The following is a 27,471-nucleotide window of genomic DNA, read 5'->3' as shown; positions in this document are numbered from 1 at the left end:
CTGGTATACTTGTGAGCACGAATGCATTATATGTTTTGTATGATGTATGTAGAGATTGTCTAGGTTTGGTTGTCTCTAATTTTGGGTGTTGCGACAGATGAAGATCTAAAGTGATACGAGATATTAATTTCTTCATGGATCTAGGGATTCAACTTTAGTTGTTGGCATACCAATCCTATCAAATTAAGTTAATCTGAGGAAATAACTAATTACAACTTTGGAGGACTTTGTGTGACATCAAAGCAAATGGGGATATTTTTTAGATAAATTGGTTGACTCAATGGGTATTTCTTATTCTGTTGTAGCTGAGTTTAGAAGAGTTCCATGAATGAGTGATTAAGTATGTTAAAGTGATATTTCTTAGTCTACATTTCCATTCAAGAAAGTTCTGCTCTAGTAAACAAATTATTTGTCTTTTGAATTTTGCTAGAGAAAAATCACTCTCCTCCTATCTCAAAACTTTAATTTAAAAGAGAATGGTATTCGACTTCATCTCTATAGTTTGAAGTTCCTTTAGTTGTTAAACACTAGATAGCACTTTTACTAAAGACACAGACTACTCTCCTTTCGTCTATAATTGTCAACGATAATATATAGCTCTAGGTTGCTTCAATTTAGCAACTTATTCAATTGCAATTTGGTTACTGACATTGGAATTTTTATTGGCGATCAATACTCCAAACTAAAACAAATAAAATAATCGAAAGATATCAAAATGAATGTCCCACTAATTTGGGTGATTGTATGGAAGTCCAATCTTATCTTTCTATAATTAGTGATGATGGACATTTTTGTCAAACTTGTGGCAATCTTTTAGAGGCAGATGATCGAATATAATGACACTTTTGTCTTCAAGTCATAGTTCAGTATTGAATCGTCCACTAAAGGATGCCACCTAGGAAAACTTTAGTTTTGTCAAAGCCATTTGTTTAACTTATTTGTTAATCCTTGAGAGCAAGGATTATTTGAAGTAGTGTGGTATGTGATAATTCTGATAATGCCTAACTAATTAGAAGTAGTCAACCGGGTTCAAAATGAAGGAATAATAAGGTACACAATTGACTTAGTTTAAGGATTGAGATTTGATTCGAGTTAATGATATTGAAGAGATACAATGGTTCCAGCTCAACGGAGATGTTTATAAATTAGCAACAACCTAGACAGAAAGGGCATTGAATATCTTAAACATTTCAAACTTTTCTGTCTCTAATTTTCCCCCAATTCTTATTCGTCGTTTCTTCTTCTTCCTGAACCTAATCTTCTTCTCTTCTTCCTAAAACCTGTAGGTTACTAGCATATCAATGGATTCGTAGTTTATATTTCCAATTTAGTATTTTTATTACTTTTCTTAGTTTTAATCGTCTTTCAATTCAGTAAATAAATCAGAAAACTATCCTAATATTGTGTAATTAGTTCAATTTTACAGCTCGATAAGCATGTATCAATTGAGAAAATTACATATAGTTTTTTCAAATCAAATCACATCAGCCCTAAATATGAAACAAATCTTCCCTATACCAACATAAACAATCCCCATTAATTAATTTCGCCAAACAACCAAGAAATTAACAAAACCATTTATTAGTTTCTAAGCTTTTTCATGAACACCAAGACACCTACTACTTGAATCTTTCAATTTTTAATTCTAACACCTCAAATCAGCCCCAACGTCCTTCAAATTTGATATGTAAGCTCCTTACAATATTTTCGGTTTTCGAACTAACACCCACTCAAAATAGAGCTACAACAAAAACAACATACCCATTGTATTCCTACAAAGTGGGTCTGGGGAGGGTAAAGTGTACACAGTCCATACCACTACCTCAGATGAAGTAGAGAGGCAATTTTTGATAGATCCTCGGCTCATGACAAATAACAGTATACCAAGCTGGGAACAAAAAGACAAACAAACAAAATACGGTAACACACCACTAGATAATATAAGAAACAAGACATCCACCAAGTCATACGATGGACTACCTATCCAAAATAAAAAATATCCACAAAATACCATGAATAAGAAACTACAAGACATACTCACAAAATTTCGACAACAAGTAAAATCTACAAATAAAGCACTCCTCCCTACTAGTAAAGATGCACACCTAACCACTAACCCTCTACCCTAATCCTCGTCCTCCACACCTTCCTATTAAGTGCCATGTCCTATATAAGCTGTAACTGCTGCATTTCATGCATAATCACTTCCCTCTAATATTTCTTTGGCCTACCTCTAACTATCTTAAACCATCCATAGAAAGCCTTTCATACCTCCGAACTGGGGCATCCATGCTCCACCTCATCACATGCCCAAACCATCATAACCTTACTTTCCATATCTTGTCTCAATCAAGCCACGCCCACCTTCTATCGAATAATCTCATTTCTAACCCTATCTATCCTAGTAAGTCTACACATCAATCTCAATATCCTTATCTCTGAGACCTTCAACTTTTGGATGTATGAGTTCTCAAATAGCCAACACTCTACTCTAAACATCATAGTCGGATGGACTGCCACTATGTAGAACTTTTCTTTAATCTTAGGATCCACCTTCTTATCACACAACACTCCAAAAGAGAGCCTCAATTTCAACCACCCTACATTGTGATAATGGATCACATCCTCATCAATCTTTTTATTTTTCTGAATTATAGACCCAAGATACTTGAAACTATCTTTCTTTCGAATTATGTAAGAATCTAACTTCACTACCACATCAGTTTCATCCGTTAAATCACTAAACTTACACTCTATGTACTCTATCTTGGTCCTACTCAACCTAATCCATTTAGACTTAACTTATCATTAAATCTTTCCCGAGTCTTATCAATAAGCACTACATGGTCATCAAATAACATACACCAAGGTACCTTCCCTTGAATATGCCTAGTCAAAACATCCAACCAAGGAAAATAAAATAGACTAAGAGTCGAGCCCTGGTGCAAACCATTCAAAATAGGAAAGTGTTCTAAATCTCCTTTTGTTGTCCACACACGAGTCTTTCCTCCATCGTACATGTCCTGGATCAACCTAGTATATGACAAAGCTATACCTTTATCCTCCATGCACCTCCAAAAGACCTTTTTGGGGACTTTATCATACGCCCTATCAAAATCGATAAACACCATGTGCAAGTCCTACTTCTTCTCACTATACTACCCCATTAATCTTTTCATAAGATAAATCTCTTTGGTAGTCAAGCGACCTGACATGAAACTAAATTAATTCTTAGAGATAGTCATGAACCTTCTCAACCATAACTCTACCACTCTTTCCCAAACCTACACAGTATGACTCGATAACTTGATACCCCTATTGTTGTTACAACTCTGAATATACCTTTTTTTCTTATATAGTAGAATCGTCATACTCTATCTCCAAGCTTCTGGCATATTTTTCATCCAAAAAATTATGTTAAACAACCTTGTCAGCTATTCCATACCTTCCCCACTAGTGCTCTTAATTCATAAGAATCTCATCTCGCCGAGTAGACCTACCCCTATGCATCCTACGATTAGCATAATTGACCTCTTTAAAATTCCAACAATAACCATAATCGAAAAACCCTTATACGTGCTCCAAGTACCCAACCACTAAACCTCCGTCCCCCTCGTCGTTCAAAATTCTATAAAAATAAGATTATCACCTTCTCTTAATGAGGGTGTTATCCATCAGCACTTTGCCATCCTCACCATTGACACACTTCACTTGGTCAAGGTTATGAGCCCTCCTCTCCCTAGCCTTATCCTGCCTTTACAACTTTTTATCCATACCTTTCTCCATTAAAGAAGCATACAAACTCTCAAAAGTTATTATTTAAGCCGTAATAACCACTAACTTAGCCTGTTTCCTAGCTAACTTATACTCCTCCTAGTTCATTCATTTTCTCTCATTATTTGTGCTCTCAAAAAACCTTGCATAAGCCACCTTCTTAGGCTCCACCTTCCTCTTAACTTTTTTGTTTCACCACCAATCCCCTCAGTGCTTAACCAATCAGCCTCTTGATATAGCCAACACCTCAATAGCTATCTCTCTAAAGCAATTAGTATTCATCTCACACATAATATCCATATTCGCTCTACTTTCCCAAGAACTCTTAGTAGTTAACTTCTCCTCTATCTCAAAATCATTGGCCAAATTCAACCTACCACACTTAATCCTAAGTTGATCCTCCACAACCCTCTTTTTTTACCTTCTTGATTTACACACCCATTACTAAAAGCTTATGTTGGGTTGAAAGATTCTCACTAGGTATGACCTTACAGTATTTACATAGAACTCTATCACCCTTCTTAGGGAGAAAAAATTCTATTTGAGTCTTTACCTACAAAAGGTAATAAAGCGCTCCTTCTTCTTTGGGGAACTCAAATTTACTACCACCAAACCAAAAGCCCTAGTAAAATCTAAAAGTAAAGCACGTTCTTCATTTCTTTTCCTTAAACTGAACCCTTCTTGCATATCATCATAATCTCTCGATGAATACTCAATATGCCCATTAAAAATACCTCCTATGAAAAGCTTCTTATTGCATAGAACACCTCTCACCACCTCATCTAGAATCTTCCAAAAGCTTGTCTACTTCTCCTCATCCAAGACCACTTATAAAGCATAGGCATTAATAGTGTTCCATCTGGACTCTCTATTGACCAACTTAATTGAAATAAACTTATCATTGAACTTAACCTCCACCACCCGCCCTCTAAGATCTTTATCTACTAAGATACCTACCTTATTCCTATTCCTCGTATTAACGAAGTACCACAAATTATTCCCATCCCCATCCCTGTGTTAGAACCTACCCATTTGGACTCCTAGACATAGGCTATACTAATCCTCCTTTTTCTAAGGATCTTCATGGATTTATGGATTCGCCTTTAATAGGTTTAATTTTCCAAGACCCAACTCTCAACCTATAGGCTTCTTTATCTAACATAACTCAGCTACCTTTTACCCCCAACCCAAGGTCGACTCTAACCCTGATCCAGACCTCACCCTAGATACCAATCTAGCCTACGATCCCAACCCCAACCATAATATATAACCTGGTCATAGTCTACCATGGACCACCAAAGACACTACTCAGAAAAGGGAAAAAATTTGAAGTCTCGCAAAAAGGTAAGGCTATAGAATAAAAGCTACATAAAAAAGAATATAATAAACAAACAAATATGACTTCAAGAATAGGATAGAACAAATGCAAATAAGAGGGAATAACTAAAGACTCAATTAAAGAAGCACAAATTTCCCAACACCCTATGGCTATAGTCTCAACATATATGCAATTATGAAGGCAATACCCAAAAGCCCCATTAGAAATACAAAAAAGCAATAAAGAAAATAGTAGAGTATCCTATTACACAAAATGGGGAATTAGATTTAATGGGCAATCATGACTATATTAAAACTAAGACCTCCTATTGAGAATCTATATAAGCACCTATACTAAAGAGATACCCTTAAGATAATGATTTTCTTAAGCAAGCTATCTCATCAACATTCAATAACAACAAACTTAGCATACTCTTACATGAGTTTCATTCTTTCAAAATCTCATATCAAAATAGTCTACCTAGTAAAAATGACAAAGTATAGTATTTATACTAACTAAGCTAAGAAAAAAGACTAAGATTAATTATTAAAAAAGTATCCTTCATTAAGGACCTTCCGTCTTCTTAGGTATGAGAGGCTTGTATTTAAAAATTAGCATCTTTGCATACATAGCCTCTTTTCTCTTGAAACCTTGTATTTCTATTTGAGCACATTTTTGAACTGCAACTCTTTATTTCAAGATATTAATTAATCTTGCCTTGAATCAAAGAGGCATTGGTAAATCTTGAAAAAGGTTCACTAATTAAGAAAAGCAGTTGGAAGCAAAATATAGACATAGATGGAATAAATTAAAGACACTAAATCAGAGTTAAATTCTATTAATACTAAATAAATAAAAAATAGAAAGCATATGGAGGCACTTACTTCTTTGGTTGTTACCAAACTGGTTGGCCCTACTACTATTCAGGATAAAATTATTTAATTTTACCAGGGATTGTTAGGTACTACTACTGATAGGCTGCTAAGTGTTAACAAAATCATTATGAGAAGTGGACCTGCACTTACTAAAGAAAGATCTATAATGACTTGAAGGATATTGGTGATAACAAGTCCCTTGCGATTGATGGATAAAATTTAAGAAGTCATGTAAAAATACTTTTACATAGGTAGACTCTACAAAAGGATCGATTGCACAACTTTTACCTTGATACCAAAAGTCCCTAATTCTACTATAATGAAGGAATTTAGACCTACTGTATATTGCACTATTTATACAAAATCATAGCTAAAGTGCTTACATCTAGAATACAGGAAGTTATCTCATGCCGATCAATGACTCACAACCTGGTTTTATGCCTGGGAAAAAGATTGTTGACAATATTATCATTGTGCATGATCTTGTTAAGGCATATAATAGAAAGCACATATCCCCTCAATGTATGATTGAGGTAGACTATAGAAAAGTATATGATTCTGTAGAATAGGTTTCTTAAAAAATGTTAGAAGAGTTGCAGTTTCCTTGGAAGTTTGTCACATGGACCATGAAGTCCATTCAAATAGTGAACTACTCAATTATTATCAGTAGAGAGTCATGTACTACTTTCCAAGCAACAAAATATTTGAGACTATAGGATTTAATCTTGTCTTACCTCTTTGTTATTGCCATGGAATACTTGCGAAGAATCTTGAGGGGGTTAAAGTAAGATTCTCATTTTAAGTTCCATCCTAGATGTTCTAAGTTGGGGTTCACACACTTATCCCTTGTAGATAGTCTTCTCCTTTTTAGGTAAGGGAATTTATCTTCTGTATAAGCAAGTAATCACTGCTTAAACAATTTTTCTTAGGCCTCTGGATTACAAACTAATTTGGACAAGAGTCTTGTGTACTTTATTTTAGAGGGAGGGGATTCACATAATAAACAAGTAAGGATCCTAGACTACCTTGACTATATAGAGGTGAGATTTTCTTTAAATATTTGAGAGTTTCTCTAGCTTCTAAAAATCTCACCATATTTCAATTGCAACCCCTTATTGAGAATATTATTTGTGATCTTTGGTGTCCATGATGGACTTATAGACAGTTCTTTTATATAGATAGATCTCTTAGGCGTAAATATGTTTGTTACCAACCAAAGTGATAGAATCAATTGATGATATAATAATAAGCTATGTTATTCAAGGATGAATACTATCACAAGGAAAGCTTTAATTGCCCAGGATAAGGTTTTTGTGCCTAAGTTAGTTGGAAGCCCAAATATTACAAACCTAAGGACGTGGACCAAGGTCTTTGTTGCTAAAAATTATTGGGATTTAGCTAACATGGAGGATAGGCTAAGGATTAAATGGTTGTAATCACAGTTACTACAATAAAGAACAAGTTCTAGATTTGCTGCTTGTTCCCCAGCAAGAAAACTAGATGACTAAGAAAATCATTGAGGCTCAAACTGTATGTAATAAAAGTTCTATTATTTCCAATAGGAAGAAAGGCTTAGTGAGATAAATGTATCTATTACTCCTAGGGATCTTTAAAGAGTAAATAAAAAAAACTATAATGTTCAGAAATAATGCACGACCCAAAGATCTGTTTACAATGTGGCTCTCTTTACATGGTTGTTTACTTATAGCTAATAGACTTTTAAAGTGGGGACTTACCATTGATCCTATCTGTTCCTTATGTGGAAGTTAATAAGAAATATATGATTATTTATTTGGTGGTTGACTTTTTAACATTGTGGAAGAACTTGTTTCATTGGATGTAAAAGAATGACTAATAAGTTTCTTCTTGGGACCAGTTGGTACACGGTATACTCCTAAATAGGCAGGAAAAATCTCTCATTACACAAATACTTAGAATGATATATGCAGAATTTGTGCATGCAATTTGGCTGGAATAAAATTAATGAGTGTTTGAGCATAAGAGCAGAGATGTTGGTGACATTACTAGAGAAGTGGCATATATTTGCAATAGTAAAGCTTCATTAAGATGCAAAAATTTAATCCAATCTTGAGCAATATAAAAGAACTGGTAATTTTTGAGGTCCCTAGAGTCATCTAGTAGCTATTAGAAAAGTAGTTAAGAGTTTGATTTCGTTTGTTTTAACCTTTCTCAGTAAATAGGGTCAAAGGAGGGCTCCCTCCTTCTGTCGCACGCGGCAATGAACCCTTTGAGAATCTCCCCTAATAATAGTCAGTAGTCCAATAGACTTCAAAGTAACTGACTGTGTTAGTTGATACGATTTTGTATTTCTCTAATTGGTGATTAATGGAAATTGTTAGTTACCAAAAAAAATCTCCTTTTTCAAATTGAACTCAAACACCCAAAAAAAACTGTTGATAAGAAAATAGTGTTATAATTTTTTATTGATTTATAGAAAAAGATATATAAATATAGGGTACATTAACCATACGATAAGAAATCATTTGAGATACAGTTGAAGTTTTGTTTGGATAAACTTTCTAATTGTATATTTTCTTATGTATATAAAACCTCACAAACTGTGAAAATTATTAATTTTTGTTTATTATTATATAATGTTATCAAATGAGCAGACTAAAGTTCATAACTAGGATATCATAATATGCTATGATACTGCATTAATAAATTGCATATATCCATGTTGCTTTTATAAATAAGGCCAAACACATCGGCGACCCTCTAAATTTAGCACAAACTTTTATTTTGGAACCTCAACTAGATATTGTTCATTTTAGAAACCTCATGTAATGTCATTTGTGTTATTTTGATCCTTTTATAATAATCAGATAAATATATAAGATGTATACAATAAATTCTCTGATAATGTGTCAAAGTAGTAATTTAAATGAAGACATGTAGCATTTATACAAAAAATAACTATTAAAAATATATTGTATGAAAAAACCTATTTTTAAAACTATTTAGTTAATATTTTAAAAAATAAAAATGAGTAGATCGAGTCTTTTGAAGAGTGTTTCATGAGCGGGGTAATGGTGGTAAAAAACTGGTTATGTTAATAGAGTAGAAGGTTGTGTCTATTTTTGTGATAGGTTACCGATGGATTGCTAGTGGAGGAGCTTGGTCGATGGTTGTCAATGGAGGTTAAGGTGGTGGTGTTAATGTAGAAGTGTTCGATGGTGATAATAGAGAAGAAAGACAGTGAGTGATAAGGATGTTTTTAGATGAGTTTATGGAGGTGGAGAGAGTTGAGGATCTCCATGGTGTAAGGTCTATTAGCGAGTGTTCATGGTGATGCGAGACCAACATACCCTCCATCAATCTTTTCCTCCATTCCTCCATTTTCTACTACACACAATCCTTTCCTCTTATTAATTTTTAGTTTTAATAGAGAACCATCTTCAAGCCACTATCATCATCCAATTAACATCTTAACAAACCCTCCTCCACGTAAAACATTGCACTGTTGGTCATCCCATTATAATGCATTCAAAAAATGAACACCCATTTATAGAAGAATCAATTCACAACACAAAATTTAAATTTATTTTATCTCAAAAATTATTTAATAATTTCCTAACTCTTCTAGTATTTATTTCAAGTTGTGATTTTGATAAATGAAGGTGGAGGAAGTAGGAGTGAATAAGATGAAGCAAAAAAAAAACAAGCATTCTCATGAGCTTAAGGAATTTGATATTTCATCTCATGATTTTCAAATCATAAGATGAAATATCATAAGATGAAATAGCAAAATGCTAATTTTATTTTATGATTTTAACTTACGAGATGAAATTACATGTTCAAACGCCTATTAATGTAATGTTGTATTGAGTGGGCACATTCTTTTAGCAATAAAAATAAATAGACAACCCAATACATTAAGCACCCATTATGTGCAAGTTCTATATAAGGAATGAACCACAAGAGGCTATTGTGTGCATCCTGAGGTGACAGTAACATTAGCAGTTACACAAACAAAATGAGTTTAATTTTATATAGTAATATTTGAGAAATTGTTTAATTAAATAGATACAGTAATTCTAGAACTCCTTGATTCCATATTGTGGCTCTTCTTAGCTACATAATGCAGTTAGTTGAATATTTGTAAGAAGTTGAATTTGCAATATAAGTACTAACTAACTTTTTTGAAACAATTCAAATATAATTTTTATATTTTTTGTAAACCCCAAAACCTAGTTTCTAAATTTTCTAAAAATTCAAAAATTTTATTTCGAAAGTCTTAACATAAAGTTACTCAGGCCCAAGCAATTCAATTATATATAAAAAACTAAAATATTTACATAAAAAGGCAGTCCATTTTATATTTTGCAGAAAAATAGCCAACAACGGGCAACAATAAATGCCCCCGACGACTTCCGCCCTTTTAAAAATGGCAAAAATATAATGAAAAAAAATTATCTCCAACATAATCTCTCTCAGAATTGATAGTTTCTAGGCTTGATTCTTGGATCAAAGATTCAGTTTTTTTCATTGATTCTTCAAGTTCAAAGTTGTTTCTCATCAATTTTTGATTGATTCTTTATCAATTTTATTACAGATACATCAACTTTGGAGCTGACTTTCATGAATTAATTGGTGATTCTTCATAGATTTCACAGTCAATACATCAATTTTGGATTGAATTAATCAATTTTGGATTGAATTCATCAATTTTGAATTGAATTCATCAATTTCTGTTAATTCCCCTAGTAATTCATTCATTTCTCTTAAGCCCATCAATTTTCATGGATAATTACACCTTTCTTATTCAGCACAAAGCAAAGTAGGAGATTGACAATAGGTATGTCAATTACAACACTGATGTTGCTGCTATTAGTTTGAATTGTGATTTTGAAGAGGTATTTGATATTGTTTCTACACAAATTAAGGTCGATACTGGTCTAAATTTTATGAAAATCAAATATGTTCTAAGTGAGTATTGTCCAACTATATTTATACATAATAACATGAGTGTTCGTGTTTATATTGAGTTGAAAAAGAAAAATTCAAAAATCATTGCTTATCCATTATTTGTCACTATAAAATAAAAAGTTGTAAATAATAGCTCGGATAATATACATGAGGTATATAATTCAGATACAATCTAGATGAAAGAAGATGAAACCATAGAGTATGGTGAATTAGTGAAAGAGAATATAAGTGATATCATTGATTATTGTTATCACCTGGAAGTGGAGAAAGATAAGAATTATAAACACAAGATGACCATTGACAAAGTAATAATTTTGTATAATAATGTAACTTATATGTATAATTTTATTTAATGAGTGTATATTCTTTTTGCATTTTATACCAGGTATTATCTTCGATGTATCGATGAAAATTGCAAGTGATTTTTTCACTCTTCAATCTTACATTATTCTAATGTGTTCCAAGTTTTAAAGTTCAATATAGTTCATACTTACAACATACTAGAACTATATATACCACAGAGTTAAGTTAATTCAAGCATTATTGTAAGTTTGGTGATGGAAAAATTTAATAACCCAAAGACTGTTTATACACCTCATGACATTATAAGAGATATTCTAAAGGAAAATTCCATTGAACTTACCTATATACGGGCATAGCGGGCAAGAGAAAGTTAATTTAATTGATAAGATGGTGACCTTGAATGTTATTGAATACAAATCCAGGATCGGTAGCAAGGTTTCATAAATCAGAGAATAGTCGGTTCTTTTACTTTTATGTTTCACTTTGTGCATCTATTAAGGGATGGAAGTTCTTTATACCTAAAATGATAGTAGATGCTATCTTTCTGAAAATAACAAATAAAGGGACAATGCTTTTTACTTCAACACTAGATGCAAATGGTAATTAAACTTTGGATAGGGACTTTAAACTTGATATCTAATAATGATAAGGACTACTATAGTATATGTTTTATAATGTATACATTTATTTATTTCATGGAATGAAAGTCATATTTTTTATTTTACCTATGAACTAGTTAACTCAGAAAATGATTCATCTTAACAGTGGTTCACTAAGCAAATTAAGGACACTTTTGGGGTTCAAAAAGATATATGCATAATGTCAAATAGGCATGAAAATATAATAAAGGTGGTTACCACTATTTATTCAATAGTTCTGCATTTATATGCATCTATCACTTATGGAAAAATATCAAAAGTAATTTCAAGAAAAGTCAAGCGAAGATTAAAAATATATTTTTTTAGCATGACCAAAGCCTATACAATGAGATGATTTGATCATCTGTTGGTAGAGGTGAACAAATTGGCTCTAGAATGTCATCATACTTGATGGAAGTTTGATGTTATAAGTGTCCTACAGTGCATGAAAGAAGCAACAAATGTTTTCTTACGACTTTAAATAGAGTTAAGTCTACTATACTGCAAATAAGGCTGCAAGAGACATGCCAATATTGTGTTTGTTAAAATCTAAGACAATGATGGTTCAAAAGTGAAATTGGTCAAACAAGAGCATTTCAACAAAGACAACCATATATGTTCTCCCAAATACCACAAAATCCTAATATAGTATATGAAATCATCAATACAGATGAAGGTAAACACAGTTTCTTAACTCATTTATATATGTACCATATGATGAATGTATAACTAGTGTAATCTATATTACAGTTTACTCATGTTTAACTACTATATATTTTCACTGTGTTTTAGAAAATTTCTAAGTGATGTCTTTAAGTAAGTGTTTGTGCACTATGGTCGACAAACTTAGGTGTTACATTGTGTGTCTGAAAGTAGGAACATGTAGTTTCAAGATATTTTAAGAGAATAAATTCCCATGCACACATGCTTTCTTAGATTTAAAGAAAAAAGTATATGACTGGACATGACTATTGCTCCTTGTATTACATAAAGGACGATATGCTTAAAACATACGAATATCATATCGAACCTCTTCCTGATGAGAGTCCATAAGACATTCCTCAAAATGATTTAGAAGATTTTGTGTGACCACCAATAGGGAAAATAAGTGCATAAAGGTGAAAAACACAAAAGGGTGAAATCTTGTGGCGACGATAAGAAAAAGGGGACTAGGACTTCATACAAGTCATGTAGGGCAAAAGGAAACAATAGGAGGCCATGCAAGAATATCCTACCTTGATATTGTAAACATAATATTGTTGGATAATTGTTGAATAAGTTAATATTCTTGTTCCTATGTTGTTGAATTTGGTTGGAAAAAATTTGATACTTCATGTGTTTTTGCTTTTGGAATTGTAAAGTTGTTGATACTTCATGTGTGTAACACTCCAAAAATCCAAGGTAAGAATAGAACCATCATTAATTAGATATAAAATCAAACATAATATTTTGAAGGTACGAGAACTGATTTAGACATGTATTAAGGCTACAAGTAACTCCTATCTAAAGGCCAAGTCAAAACCTTTCTTTCCAATAAATTTCTCAAGAAGAATATTTCTATAGTCAACTTTAAATAATCATAACTCTTATATTCAGAATTATTTTTTTGATTAATTCCCACTAAATGATAGATATTTTAGTTATATTTTCAACGCATCAAGTTTTGCCTAAATCCGATATCAGAGTGAGAAGTTATGGCTATTTTAGTGAAGCACTATCCAGCAGTGAGACCCAACATGTGTAGGTATTTTCATGGTAATATTGTATGATGATGCAATGATCCTGTAAGACCCCACAAAATTGTTATGTTAATTTAGTCCTTTAATCTTGTTAAGAGGGGGTCTCAGACATAGAAAATTCTAGCTAAGTATTCAGACTTAGTGCCATTTTAGCCTTCAAAAGTTGGAAATATTATTTCATGAACTTTACATCCTTTAAATGTTGATATTTGAGTTAATTCATGATCAGGAATGTCAGTAGAGGCTCCCAGACAAATTTTAGATTTTTCGAACCTCGTTTAGACCATGTTTGAGTGCCCAAAATAGTGGGTCGATCCAATATTGACGCATCGCGTCGACCATCTCATCGATAAGATATTTTTTCACCAACTTCAGTGCAAATTTTAGTGAACCGATGCAAACTTGATGCAGAACGTTGGCTATTGCATCGATGCCAATGACGTGGTGTGTCGGCCTGCCATCGGTAACATAGTTTACAGGCATTAAAAGGTCGTTTCCTCAGGGTTAATTAGGTCTTTTTCCCATACCCTTCATCCCCCTTTGGAGGGTAATTATATTCATTCTTTCACATATTTCTCAAGAACAAGAACCCTAGGTGTTTAAATTTCAAATCAAGAACTCAAGAACTCACCATTAACTTTCAGAAATTCATCAACTAAGGTATGTGAAGTGTTCATCCAAGGGTCCCTTCCACCCTTGGAGTCCAAGAATTATTTTTTTTACTTCAAGTTTATGAATTTTATGAATTCCATGTTGGGTTTGATTATATTCATGTTTATAATGATTAATTGGGATTCTAATCCATGTTTTATGATACGTTTCATGTGAAATTAATTGATATGTATGTAATATCATGAGTATCCATGTAAAACCCTTGAAATTGTCAATGGGGATCTGAATTATGATGTCTACTTGTTATTTTGTGCTATGTGCATATGTATGCTCACCAAGTGCTTGATGATTGTTCATGTGAATTAATAAAGGAAAGAAATCATGTCATGCTAGCTTATTTGCAAGTTATACCATGCAAGAGTATAATAAGATGTCTCTATAGATGCATTATGAATTCAATGTGCATGCTTATGCTAAGTAAGATCATGTGATGCTTTATTTTAATGCTATCAAGTCCTGGGGGTATTTAATACCCAATAATTTAGCTGTTCACTTAGAGCCAGTGCCAGTTGCAAAGTAATATCAGTAGTGACTCAATCAGTAGAACTCAGCCAGTTATAGAAACTTAAGAAATCTCAGTAGTGTTCATAATTCAATCATAATACTCAGTGTAGACCTCAGTAGCACTCTTTGCTAAGTCAGTTAACAGAATTCAGTAGTATTTTATCAGTCCACGAAACTTAGTAAACTTAGTTTAGTTTAGTCAAATAGTAATTTCTGTAACAATTCAGTCCAATCTAGTATAGACTAGAAATCAGTTTAGTGTCCATTCAGTTGGGAGTAGAACTCAGCACCGAGTGAACCCAAGGATGGAGGCTCACCTGCCGATAGAGGGTGTAGTCCTTAGAAGAAATCTTTGTGTTCCAAAATTATGTAGCCAGCATAGGTTGAGATATCTCTCTGCAAAACTAGGGTTGTTATATCTCATTTGAATTTTCCTACTAGCGAGGGTTAATGGAAGAGCTTCCTATCAGAAAGGCTAACTCTCAGCTTGTTCTTACCCGTGACACGATATTAACACCCTTCCAACTGGGGTTATAGGTTGGACCCCAAATCAGTTAGAGAAGGGGCATGTCAGTTAGATGATTACCTCCCACAGTCTCATTTTCAATCTCAGACTCAAAATAGAATTCTGTTGAGTTCTACAGATTCAAGACTATCAAATATAGTCATTTAGTTCAGTACAGAACTCAATATAGATCCACAGAATTAGTGGTATTAGATACAGTCATTTAGGTATCAGTAATATAGTATTAGTAAACTCAGACATTAGTTAATCAATATTCAGATTCAGTATTCAGTACTATCATGATCTCAATTACAGTATACATATTTATGCATGTACTCTTATTCAGTCATACTCTTATTATTCAGCTAGTATTGCTCATGCATATGAACACATACATTTCAGTCTACCTCACTGAGCATACCAGTATATTCAAAGTACTAACGCATGTTTTTCTTTTATGCTATGATGTCTTATATCATAGGTTTAGACTAATGGGTTCCAGAACACCCTTAGTAGTTTAGTTTATCAGTAGAAAGAGTAGTGGTGAGTCCTTATAGTTCCAAACTCAGGTCATGAAGCTCATGACTTCTGCACAAATTCCTTACAGTATATTCAGTCCCAGTTACTGTCTGATTCATAGTCTCAGTTACAGTCTTAGTTATAATGATCAGATCGAAAACTCGATTCAGTTTCAGGTTTACTCGACCATAGATTACAGTTATCAATTACTCAGTTATTAGTATTTCAGTATAGTAGTTTACAAAATATTTTAGAACCTTGTTATACGCTTGGTTTTACATTCTCAGATAATATAGTTTTTCCCAAATTCTTGCTCTATTATCTCATATTACCCAGTCACTTCTTACCTCGTATACATGATATTCTATAGTTTCAATCTAGTTATTCAGGATAAGTATAGTTAAGTCTTGTAGACCCAGTATTCAGCTATCAGTTATTCAGTTAATCAGATAAGTTATTATACTTATGCATTCGTGTGTAGTGCCCATACAAATATTTTTCAGTAGTCACATGTAAAGTGTCATAATGAGGTAGAGAGAGTAGCTGAAAGAGTGTTAAAGAAAATCTCCAGTTGAGAATAAGTTTTCAGTATGAGTTAGTCCATAAAGCCAGTAATTCAGTTTAATAGTCAGACGGGTGAATTCGTGTGGTGTGGTTTTCTATCTTTACATCTAGTCGCACTATTTGAAGTCTCATGAATGTAATTATTATAAGATATACCAACCAGGTAGTTGCATGTTCATCTCAGTTCATGTATCATGTCTCAGTTTCAGGCCCTAAATATTCAGTCATGATTTAGTTCGTAGGTTCCTTATACATCTCTCTAATTTTCCTCATTATCTCAGCCAAGTCAGTATTCTTTGGGGAATGTAATGTCCCAAGGGTGAGATATACTATAAACCCAAGCTTCCATGTCCTAAACCTCCCAGTTCTCTTCACATAATGAATCCAGTTTGGAGTAGTGGGTACTCATGAGATGACCTTCAAGTTCCAATCTCAGCCGTAAGCCACGTATTCAAGGGGGGTTTAATTCAGTTCACGATATTTAGTTCATGTATCATGTTCCAGTCCCATTCATGTTCTCTTGTTCCCGTTCATGCAAAATCCAAAAAGTGATCTTGGGTTAATCAGTATTTTTCAGTTTAAGTAACAATTTTTTCCTTAAGCTTATTCAATTTCTTGCTCAGATTTTTCATTACAAACTTGGTAATAGTTACCATTGCATATTCAGTCATATGTTAATGAGTCATTTTATCCATGTATTCATGCATCAGATATGCATGTTCATTATGAGAAACTCAGCTTATGAAAAATCCCTGTCATGCATTAATGAATCAACTCAGTCATGTACTCATGCATCAGATATGCATGTTCAGCATGAAATTTAATATGTCAGTAATGTCAGTCAAATAATTATGTTTCAAATGTTCATGTCCAGTAAGTAAGTTCAGTCTACCATTATTCTCATCTTAGTCAGTCTCATTCGAGGATGAATGTTCTCAAGGGGGAGATATTGAAAGACCCCACAAAATTCTCAGCTTAAGTCAGTCATTTAAGTTTGTTAAGAGGGGGTCCCAGACTTAGAAAATTCTAGCTAAGTATGCAGACTTAGAGCTATTTTATCCTTCAAAATTTGGCAATATTATTTCATGACCTTTACATCTTTTAAATGATGATATTTGTGCTAATTCGTGATTAGGAATGTCAGTAGAGGTTCATGGACAAGTTTCAAATTTTTTAGACCTCGTTTAGACCATGTTTGAGTTCCCAAAATAGTGGGTCGATGCGATCTTGATGTGTTGCATCGACCATAACGTCGATCAGATTGTTTTTCCCCAGCTTCAGTGTAAATTCCGGTGAACCAATGCAGACTCGACATGGCGCGTTGGCTATCGCATTGATGACAATGAAATGGCGTGTCGGTCTGTGCGTCGATAACACAATTTACAGGCATTAAAAGGTCACATCCTCAGGGTTAATTAGGTCTTTTTCTCACACCCTTCATCTCTCAAAACATGAAATTAAACCCTTTGAAGAGCAAGTATATTCATTCTTTCACAAATTTCTCAAGAACAAGAATCCTAGGTGTTCAAATTTCAAATCAAGAACTCAAGAACTCACCATTAACTTTCAGAAATTCATCAACTAAGGTATGTGAAGTGTTCATCCAAGGGTCCGTTCCACCCTTGGAGTCTAAGAAACTATTTTTTTTACTTCAAGTTTATGGATTTTATGAATTCCATGTTGGGTTTGATTATGTTTATGTTTATAATGATTAATTGGGATTATAATCCATGTTTTATGATACATTTCATGTGAGATTAATTGATATGTATGTAATATCATGAGGATCCATGTAAAACCCTTGAAATTGTCAGTGAGGATTTGAATTATGATGTCTACTTGTTGTTTAGTATTATGTGCATATGTATCCTCATCAAGTAATTGATGAATTAATCATGTGAATTAATAAGGGAAAAAAAATCATGTCATTCTAGGTTATTGGCAAGTTATACCATGCAAGAGTTTAATAAGATGTCTCTATAGATGCATTATGAATTCAATGTGCTTGTGTAATACCTCATAATTTTTCCTATCTTGAAATTGTCCCAAGAATGTTAGAATATTTCTTTGAAAGATGAATCCACTTTGAAAAATGAATCCACTTTTAAAATTGAATAAGCTTTCCATCGATACCAATTTCATCAAAATTCGACATCGAAAGAGAAAGTTATGGTCGAAATACAGATGGCAGTAAAACCGCCCATATGTGATGGTGAGGCCGATGGATCATCGGAATAGCGATGTACCATCTCACATGACCATAGCAGGGAGACAGTGTGACTACCTTCTTACCTGGATTGACGGCAAGGGGCCGACGGACCGTCGGACTAGGGACGGACTATCGCTCAGGCCGTAACAAGGGAAACAGTGAGGCCCTATTCTGTCTAGAAGCAATGGTCAAGACCGACAGACCGCCGATCCAGTGATGGACCGTCGCACCCCACCATCATACCAAGGCAGTAAGTTTCAGTTCTGGTCCCAGCGCGACGGTCAGTCCGCCGAACCGTCGTACCCACCGTTGCAAGTTTCATTCAGTTATTTTAAAGCCATTTCTAAAGGGGTTTTTTGGTATTTTACCACCCGTTTATATACCTAGTTATATCCAACCAAAGCTCAGAAATTCATTATCCATCTACAACAACAAAATTAGGATTTTCTCTCTAAGATTAATCCTGAAGAACAAAATCCAAATCTTCTTCAAGAACTAAGAGATTCAAATTCTTCAAATTCAAGAACTTCAAGAAACTCAACTCAGGTATGCATAGTGTTCATTCATGGACTCCTTTCATCCATAAAGCCTAAGAATCTCTTTTAAAATCTTAACTATATGGATTTCTTTTTGAATTACATGTTAGGTTGCTTTGTTCATGTTGAGAATGACCAATTAAATTCTAATCTATGTTGGGTGATTCAATTTTACATGGAATTGATTAGTATAGATATAGATTCATGTGAATCTATGATTAAACCCTTGGATGTTGAAATTAAAGTTGAATCATGATGTTTATTTTTTGTATCATGTTGTCTACATATACTATACCTACTATGTGTTTGATTAAATGCCTATGTGAAGGAAAAATACCCATCTAGTATGATATTATGAATGCCCCATTTATGTACATGCTTATGCATATCACATGTTTGATGAATTGCCTCAATAAATGAATTATGGATTGCGATGTCGGTCATGTATTCAAGAAAGTCATGTTTTGTCAGTTTCTTTACATCGAGCCCTAGGGGAACTTGTACCCGATAATATAGTTCTATGCCTAGAGCCAGTGTCATGTTTTCATGATATCCTCGTTTAAGCTATGATCCATAGAACTCAGTCAGACATGTGAATCAAGAAAGCTCAGTAATTTAGTAACCTCAGTAATCTCACGAACTTAGTCAGTTGTCAGATATAAGTAGTATTCCATCAGTTAATGGAATTTAGTAAACTCAGTCCATGGTCAAATCAGTTAATCATGTTCAGTGTCTAATCAGATGGGAGTAGAAATTAGCACCGAGTGAACCCAAGGATAGGAACTCACCTTCCAGTAGAGGGTGTGATTCTTAGAAGAAATCCTTTCATTCCAGAACTACGTAGCTAGCGTAGGTTGAGACATCATACCTGGTAGTTGAGGGTAGATGATGTGGCTTAATGTAATACCCCGTACCTTTTCCTAGCTTGAAATCATCTAAAAAAATGTTAGGAGCTTTGTTTGAAAGATGAATCTACTTTTCTACATGCGGTACTTTTTAAGATTTTCACTTTTTTTTCATGTGAAAAATTCAATAAGCTTTCCGTCGATAGGAAATTTGCCTAAATTTGATAACCAGGTAAGAAGTTATGACTATTTCAAGTTCCTATCATAAAATAGCGCCATATTGGTCAATGGTGTGCCACGCCACAAGCTAAAATGGTAATTTTCCTTTTCCAGTGTCTCAGAACGATTTCCTCTACATCGCACCAAAGTTCTAGTTCGTAAAAGAAGGGGCAATATGATGGCTCCGCATCGCGCCATCTCTCAGTTTCCCAATTATCAAATTCCAATGTCATGGCACGATAGCGCCGCGTCGTGCTAGGGGTCCAATTTGGGAAATTTGTATTGAAATTACAAGACTCGTCCAGGGTTCAAAGGGTCAATTTCCCACCCCTATTTAAGACCTTTAACACGTGATTCAATAATTTTTCACCCAAAATACACTCTCTTCTTTCAAAAGCTTCTCAAGAACAACCTAGGGCTTTTCATAAAAGATTCATAATCAAGAATTTCCTCCGTCAATCTTCATGTATTTATGAACCAAGATATGCATAGTGTTTATTCATGGACTTCTTTCATCCATGAAGCCTAAGAATCACTTTTCTAAATTCAAGTTTTATGGATTTTCTTATGAATTTCATGATTGGGCTGCTCTAGTTCATGTAGATAATGAGAAATTGAAGTCTACTCCATGTATCTGGATTAAATTATTATAGATATAGATTCATGCAAACCTATGACTAAACCCTTGAATGATGAAATTAGAATTGAACCATGATGTTTAATTTTATTGTACAATGATGTTTACATGTACCATGCCTACAATATGTTTGATTAAATGCCTAGATGAAGGAAAAGTGCCTAACAAGCATGATACCATGAAATCCTCATGTATGTACAAGTTATGCCTATCACATGTTTTGATGAAATGCTTCTATAAATGTATTATGGATTATAATGTTAGTTATATGTTCAAGTAAGTTATGCTTGGTCAGTTTCCTTCCATTGAGTCCTAGGGGTACTCGTAGCCGAAACATTAGTTGTGTGCCTAGAGCCATGTCATGTTTTCACGATACTCTCAGTCAAGCTACGAATCCTTAGACTTTAGACAGTCTTATGACTCAGAAAATCTCCATGATCTCATGAACTCAATGAGTTGTCAGATCTCAGTAGCATTCCTTCAGTCAACGGAATTCAGTAACTCAACCCATGTTCAGTTCAGTAAATCATGTTTAGAGTCAATATATATGGGAGTAAGAATTAGCACCGAGTGAACCCACAGATGGGAACACACACTATCAGATGAGGGTGTGATTCTTAGAAGTCATCCTTGCATTCTAGAACTATGGAGCAAGCATAGGTTGAGGACTGTCAGATATAGTCAACTCAGATATAGTACGGGACTCAGCTAGTTCTATTAGATTCAGGACTGTTAGATATGATCACTCATGTTATTAGTTATATCAGTTATTAGTATGTCATGTTATCAGTATTCAAATTCAGTAATAATGTTATCACCATATCAGTGTCAAGTATTATGTCTCATGCATGTATTCTCACGCTCATGATAGTTAGTCTGTTATTGTAATTGTTCATGCATATGAACCACATGCATTTAGCCTGCCTCACATGCATACTAATACATTCAAAGTATCGACGCATTTGCACTATGGTGTCTTATACCATAGTTTAGAGACACGAGCTCCAAAGCATCAGTAGATTCTAGTCTCAGCTGTCAGAGTTAGTAGTGAGTCCTCATTTTTCAAGGACATAATCATCATTTTACTATCTCAGTAATTAGTTTGTTAGTTGGAGTTAGTTGGGGACATTTCCTATCAACTTCTTATTCAGACAGTGATATTTTAAAGGCTTTCCAGACTACAGTATGTTCAGATAGCTTATTTCAGTTTTTTTGGGTATTTCATACCCCTCTCAGATGTTATATTTTTATCAGATAATATGTAACAGTTTTGAACCTTATGGATTTTTAGTTCATGTTTCTACATTATAAAGTAATTTATACAATATACAGGTACAGATATCAGTCATGGGTTAGCTTGTGGTCCTTCGGGATCATGAGCACTGTGTAGCATTCCGGTATCAGATTTGGGGCATTACACTTAACCTTCTAGTTGAGGGTTCCCACCTTTCTTATTAGAGTAACCTTCTAGCTGAGGGTTACTTATATGTTGTCCTTACCAGTGGCACGATATTGACAACCTTCCAATCAGGGCACAGATTGGACCCCCATTCAGTTATAATTATCATTTGGGGCATGTCAGTTAGATGACTACTTCTTACAATTTTATGTTACAAAATCTGGACTATTAGATACAGTCAATCAGTCTTAGTAATAGAACTCAAATAATTCTACAGAATTCAGGACTGTCAGATACAATCAACTCAGATACAGTACAGAACTCATCTAGTTTCATCAGATTCAGGACTGCCAGATATAGTCACTTATGTTATCAGTTATCAAAACTCTGTCATTAGTAATGTTAGTTATTAGTATACTCATGTTATCACAATTTTAGATATAGTTACTATGTATGCATACATGTATTCTCCCATTTATATTAGTCAGTTAGCCAGTATTTTTCATGCATATGAACCCCATGCATTCAGCCTACCTCACATGCATACTAGTACATTCAAAGTACTGACACATTTGTGCTATGGTGTCTTATATTATAAGTTCAGAGGCACGAGCTCTAGAGCATCAGTAGATTCCAGTCTCAGCAATCAGGGCTAGAAGTGAGTCCTCATCTTTTGAGGACATGATCATTTCTTTATTATCTCATTAATTTATATATTAGTTGGAGTTAGTTGGGAACATGTCCTATCAACTCCTTATTCAGATAGTTCAATCAGTTAGAGGCTTTCCAAACTATCATGTTCAGTTAGTTATTTCAGCTATTTTGGGTATTTCATACCCCATCCATATTTTATGATTTATTAGATCCTATGTTACAGTTTTGAACCTTATGGTCTTTCAATTTATGCCTCCGCATTATATAGTATATTATGTAGTATATAGGTACAGATATCAGTCATGGGTTAGCTTGTGGTCCTTAGGGGTCATGATCACCGTGTAGCATTCCGCATACCAGATTCGGGGCGTTACATCATACTTACGCTAATCAAGATCATTTGATTCTTTATTTTCATGCTATCGAGTCCTGGGGCTATTTCATACCCAACAATTTAGTTGTTTACTTAGAGCCAGTGTCAGTTACAAAGTAATCTCAGTAGTGACTCGATCAGTAGAACTCAGCTAGTTATAGAAACCTAGGAAATCTCAGTAGTGTTGGTAGTTCAATCACAGTACTTAATGTAAACCTCTGTAGCACTCTGTGCTCAGTCAATTAATTGAATTCAGTTGTATTTCGTCAGTCCATGGAACTCAGTGAACTCAATTTAGTTCAATCAAATAGTAATATCAGTAACAATTAGTCCAGTATAGTACAGACTAGAAATTAGTTCAGTGTCCATTCAGTTGGGAGTAGGATTCAAAACTGAGTGAATCCAAGGATGGAGGCTCACCTGCCGGTAGAGGGTGTGGCCCTAAGAAGCAATACTTATGTTCTAGAACTACGTAGCCGGCATAGGTTGAGATATCTTCCTATAAGACTAGGGTTAATATATCTCATTTGAGTTTTCATACCTACGAAGGTTGATGGGATAGCTTCTTGTCAAATAGGGCTAACTCATAGCTTGTCCTTACCTATGGCACGGTATTAACACCCTTCTAACTAGGGTTACAGGTTTGACCCCAAATTAGTTAGAGAAGGGGTATGTCAGTTAGATGATTACCCCCCACAGTCTCAGTTTTAGTCTCAGTCTTAGAATAGAACTCAGTTCAGTTCTACAGATTCAAGACCATCAGATATAGTCACTCAATTCAGTACAAAACTCAGTTTAGTACGAAACTCAGTATAGTTCCACAAAATTAAGACTGTCAAATATAGTCATTCAGGTATCAATAATATAGTATCAGTAAACTCAAACATCAGTTAATCAGTATTCAGATTTAGTAGTTAGTACTATTACAATCTTAGTTATAGTATATGTATTCATGCATGTACTCTCATTTAGTCTTTCTCATGTTATTCAACTTGTATTATTCATGCATATGAACCCATGTATTTTATCCTACCTCATTGAGTATACCAGTACATTCAAAGTACTAACGTATTCTTTACTTTAGCACTATTATGTCTTATATCATAGGTTCATATGCTCGGGCTCCCAAGCACCCTTAGCAGTTCAGTTTCTCAGCAGACAGAGTACTGGTGAGTCCTCATAGTTTGAGGACATAGTTGTTTTCAGTATTTTAGTTTGTTTTTAGTAGTCAGAGTTAGTTGGGGGCTTGTCCCAACAACTCCACAGTTCATACAATTTAGAGGCTTTCCACACTAGAGTATTTTTAGACAGTTGTTTTACTTTCAATATTAATGTTCAGTTTTGGTATTGTGATACCATATTCAGTATTATTTATAGTATTGAACCTTGTGGCCAGTTTTCCACCAAATTTCTGTGTATTTTAGCATTACTGTTATTCAATTAGTATAGTAGGTACCAGTCATGGGTTAGCTTGTGGTCCTTGATACACCCAAATTATAACTCTCATTAGAAAGTGTAAGCGGTCGCTTTCAAATATAGAACCCAACTGGGTTGGGTGTCGAATCCCACAGGGAATACTATGGTCACTAAGTATTGTGATTATTATTAGACTGTTGATCGAAGGTTCCAAGATAAGAGGGGTTTTGGTTTAAGTGCACGATAATATTATCAGTGTAACGATGAGATGATATGTGTAATGATATTTTGATCACAGAGAATGACAAGTTAGGGTTATGTCCACCTTGTAGCTTCTACTTCTCTATTAACTATGAGTAATACATATTTTATGCATACATGCACTTATAGAGAGACGTATTCTAATTCTAAATCCAAATGTCTTTCAACCATCAAGGATTTATTCACCTTAGTTCTTTCGAATCTAAAGTGTACAACAAATTGTACGAACTCTCCAAGAAGTTAATCCTGCTAGGGCATTAACGTGTAAATTAGAGGTTGGAAACCCTAATTTCTCGTTACACTCTCTTTTCTAAACAGTAACTTTTCTATCGAACAAGTTATTGCTATAATGGCGTATTCCCTATGTTTGCAACCACGATAATTCAATCAAAATGAAGAGAGTAATGATATAAGTGGCGTGACACATCATAAAACCTCAAAACCCATAGCAATAGAGAGTATATTACAAGGTTTCCATAACCCTAACAAACAAGCTTAGCTACTCATGAATAAAACAGAAATCAACATAGAAATATTCATCATACCAAAACTTAGAATGATCTTGGTGATGAAGATGACAAGCGAAATTAAGAGAGAAACACGTTTCTCTCTCTTTGTGTTCAAGCTAAGCCATCCGTTCTTGTTTACAGAATCTGAATAATTGAATTCCTCCCTAAAAATTCAGCCATAAGGCTTTTAATAACATCCTTCTCTAATAAATTGCTACTGCATCCTTAACTATTTAAAAATATTCAATTTGCCCGGGAAAAAGTTCCCATACAGCACATTCAGTCCAAAAGTTGCTTTCCTTTTTATGTGAAGTTTTTCTTTGCTGTCCACAGGTCCCCAAAGTGCTGAAATCTTCCGAATTAGTTCCTAAAAAGCATGCTAATCACATAGGTCAGCTCACTTAACTAAAAATAGACTAAAAGTGCAAGACACATGTATTTTATTCTCAAAACTTAGCTGAAACATGGGTAAGTTATGGTGCTTAGACGTATAAATACGCCCAACATCACCACCCCACACTTAAAGCTTTGATTGTCCTCAAACAAAATAGTACATCCATGCAAATACCTAACTAAACTTCACAAGAGCAACACAAAATTTTCAACAAGACATACACGACAATTATTAACAAAGAGTAGATTTCTTGATCATTACTAGAAACAACTCACCCTCCAACATGGACTCATTAAGTTGGTTAATTCGTATACACAAGTTAAGCCAAAGAAAATCATATAAAACTATCCAACAATCATCAACCATGTGCGCTCACACAAAATGTTACCCATAATCACTCATAGTTTTGCATTTTTCAGAAATATGGGTATAAGAACTTGCTTGCTCTCACTCTCACAAAGAATTCTTAGATTACAACTGATGACCCTATGCTTTCCCTTAGTGTAATGCTCCACTAATATCAGAATGCTAAGGTTAGGATCAAATAGGTCTTTACGGGTTGTAATGTAGGCTAAAGGGACAGGTAGGACTATTTTGGCCAGAAATGGTGACTATGTTCCCTAAGCGCTTTAATACACTACATTATGTCATTTACACTAACTTTTAACAACCACTCTACCTTCCTTTCATCTACCAACCCCCTTTCACCCATTTTGTTACTCAATCAGAAACATAATGATGGGAATATACAACTCTTTTTTTTTATTTTTCTCTTCTTTATTTTTTTTTTATTTATTACTTTTTTATTAAGAATCCCTATGATAGCCACCCTCGATCACAATATTTTCATGGACCAATAACTAAACTTTGGGGCATCACTTTCACCATTTTCCTCTTATTTTGCCACACTCTTTACTCAACTTGATTCTACAATTTAAAGTTCTTAGGAGCTTTTGGATCAAATTATGGTCTTTTCAAAAAAATGGATTAGGCTACATATGAGGTTACCAAAGAAAATAGCGAAAGGCTCAAAGGGTATTCACTAGGACAATGTACAAAGGTAGGTAAAAAGAAGATAAACAAAATCAGGGATGCAAAAGAAATGCCTAAATCATCTCCTAAACTCACAATCTTTATTTCGCTTCACACACACACCAGGCAAGTTCTAGCATCAGTCACAACAAAGAATATACAATAACCTTACACACACATGGCACATGGTCAACTTAATTAGTAGCATTATAGATTCTTGACCCAACAGATGAATGAATTAAACCACAAGTAATTATCACAGAATGAGTCACACTTAGAGCCTAAATGTTTCAATAGTAGTGATTCAGCACAAACTCCTGTTATAATGCCATACCGTCTATAAGAACAATTTCATGCAAAAATCTGACTAATTACAACTAACTAACTACGACTAAATCAAAACAACTATAGAATAAATGCAGGCAGGCAGTACACAATACAGCAGACAAGGCAATCCACAAACATATACCCGCACCCCACACTTATACAGAACACACTGCCCTCAGTGTAAATAAATAAGCAAAAACTTGATTAGTCAGACTCCTCCTCTATATCTGGGGTCATACCCCCTACGTCAGAATCATCATAAGAGTCTTTAGCATCAGAGTTGTCCTCCACATCAGAGT

This window comes from Capsicum annuum, chromosome 6 (genome assembly GCF_002878395.1).
Source record: "Capsicum annuum cultivar UCD-10X-F1 chromosome 6, UCD10Xv1.1, whole genome shotgun sequence".
NCBI lineage: Eukaryota > Viridiplantae > Streptophyta > Magnoliopsida > Solanales > Solanaceae > Capsicum > Capsicum annuum.
The sequence above is the reverse complement of the archived record's forward strand: the minus strand, read 5'-3'. Positions refer to the sequence as shown.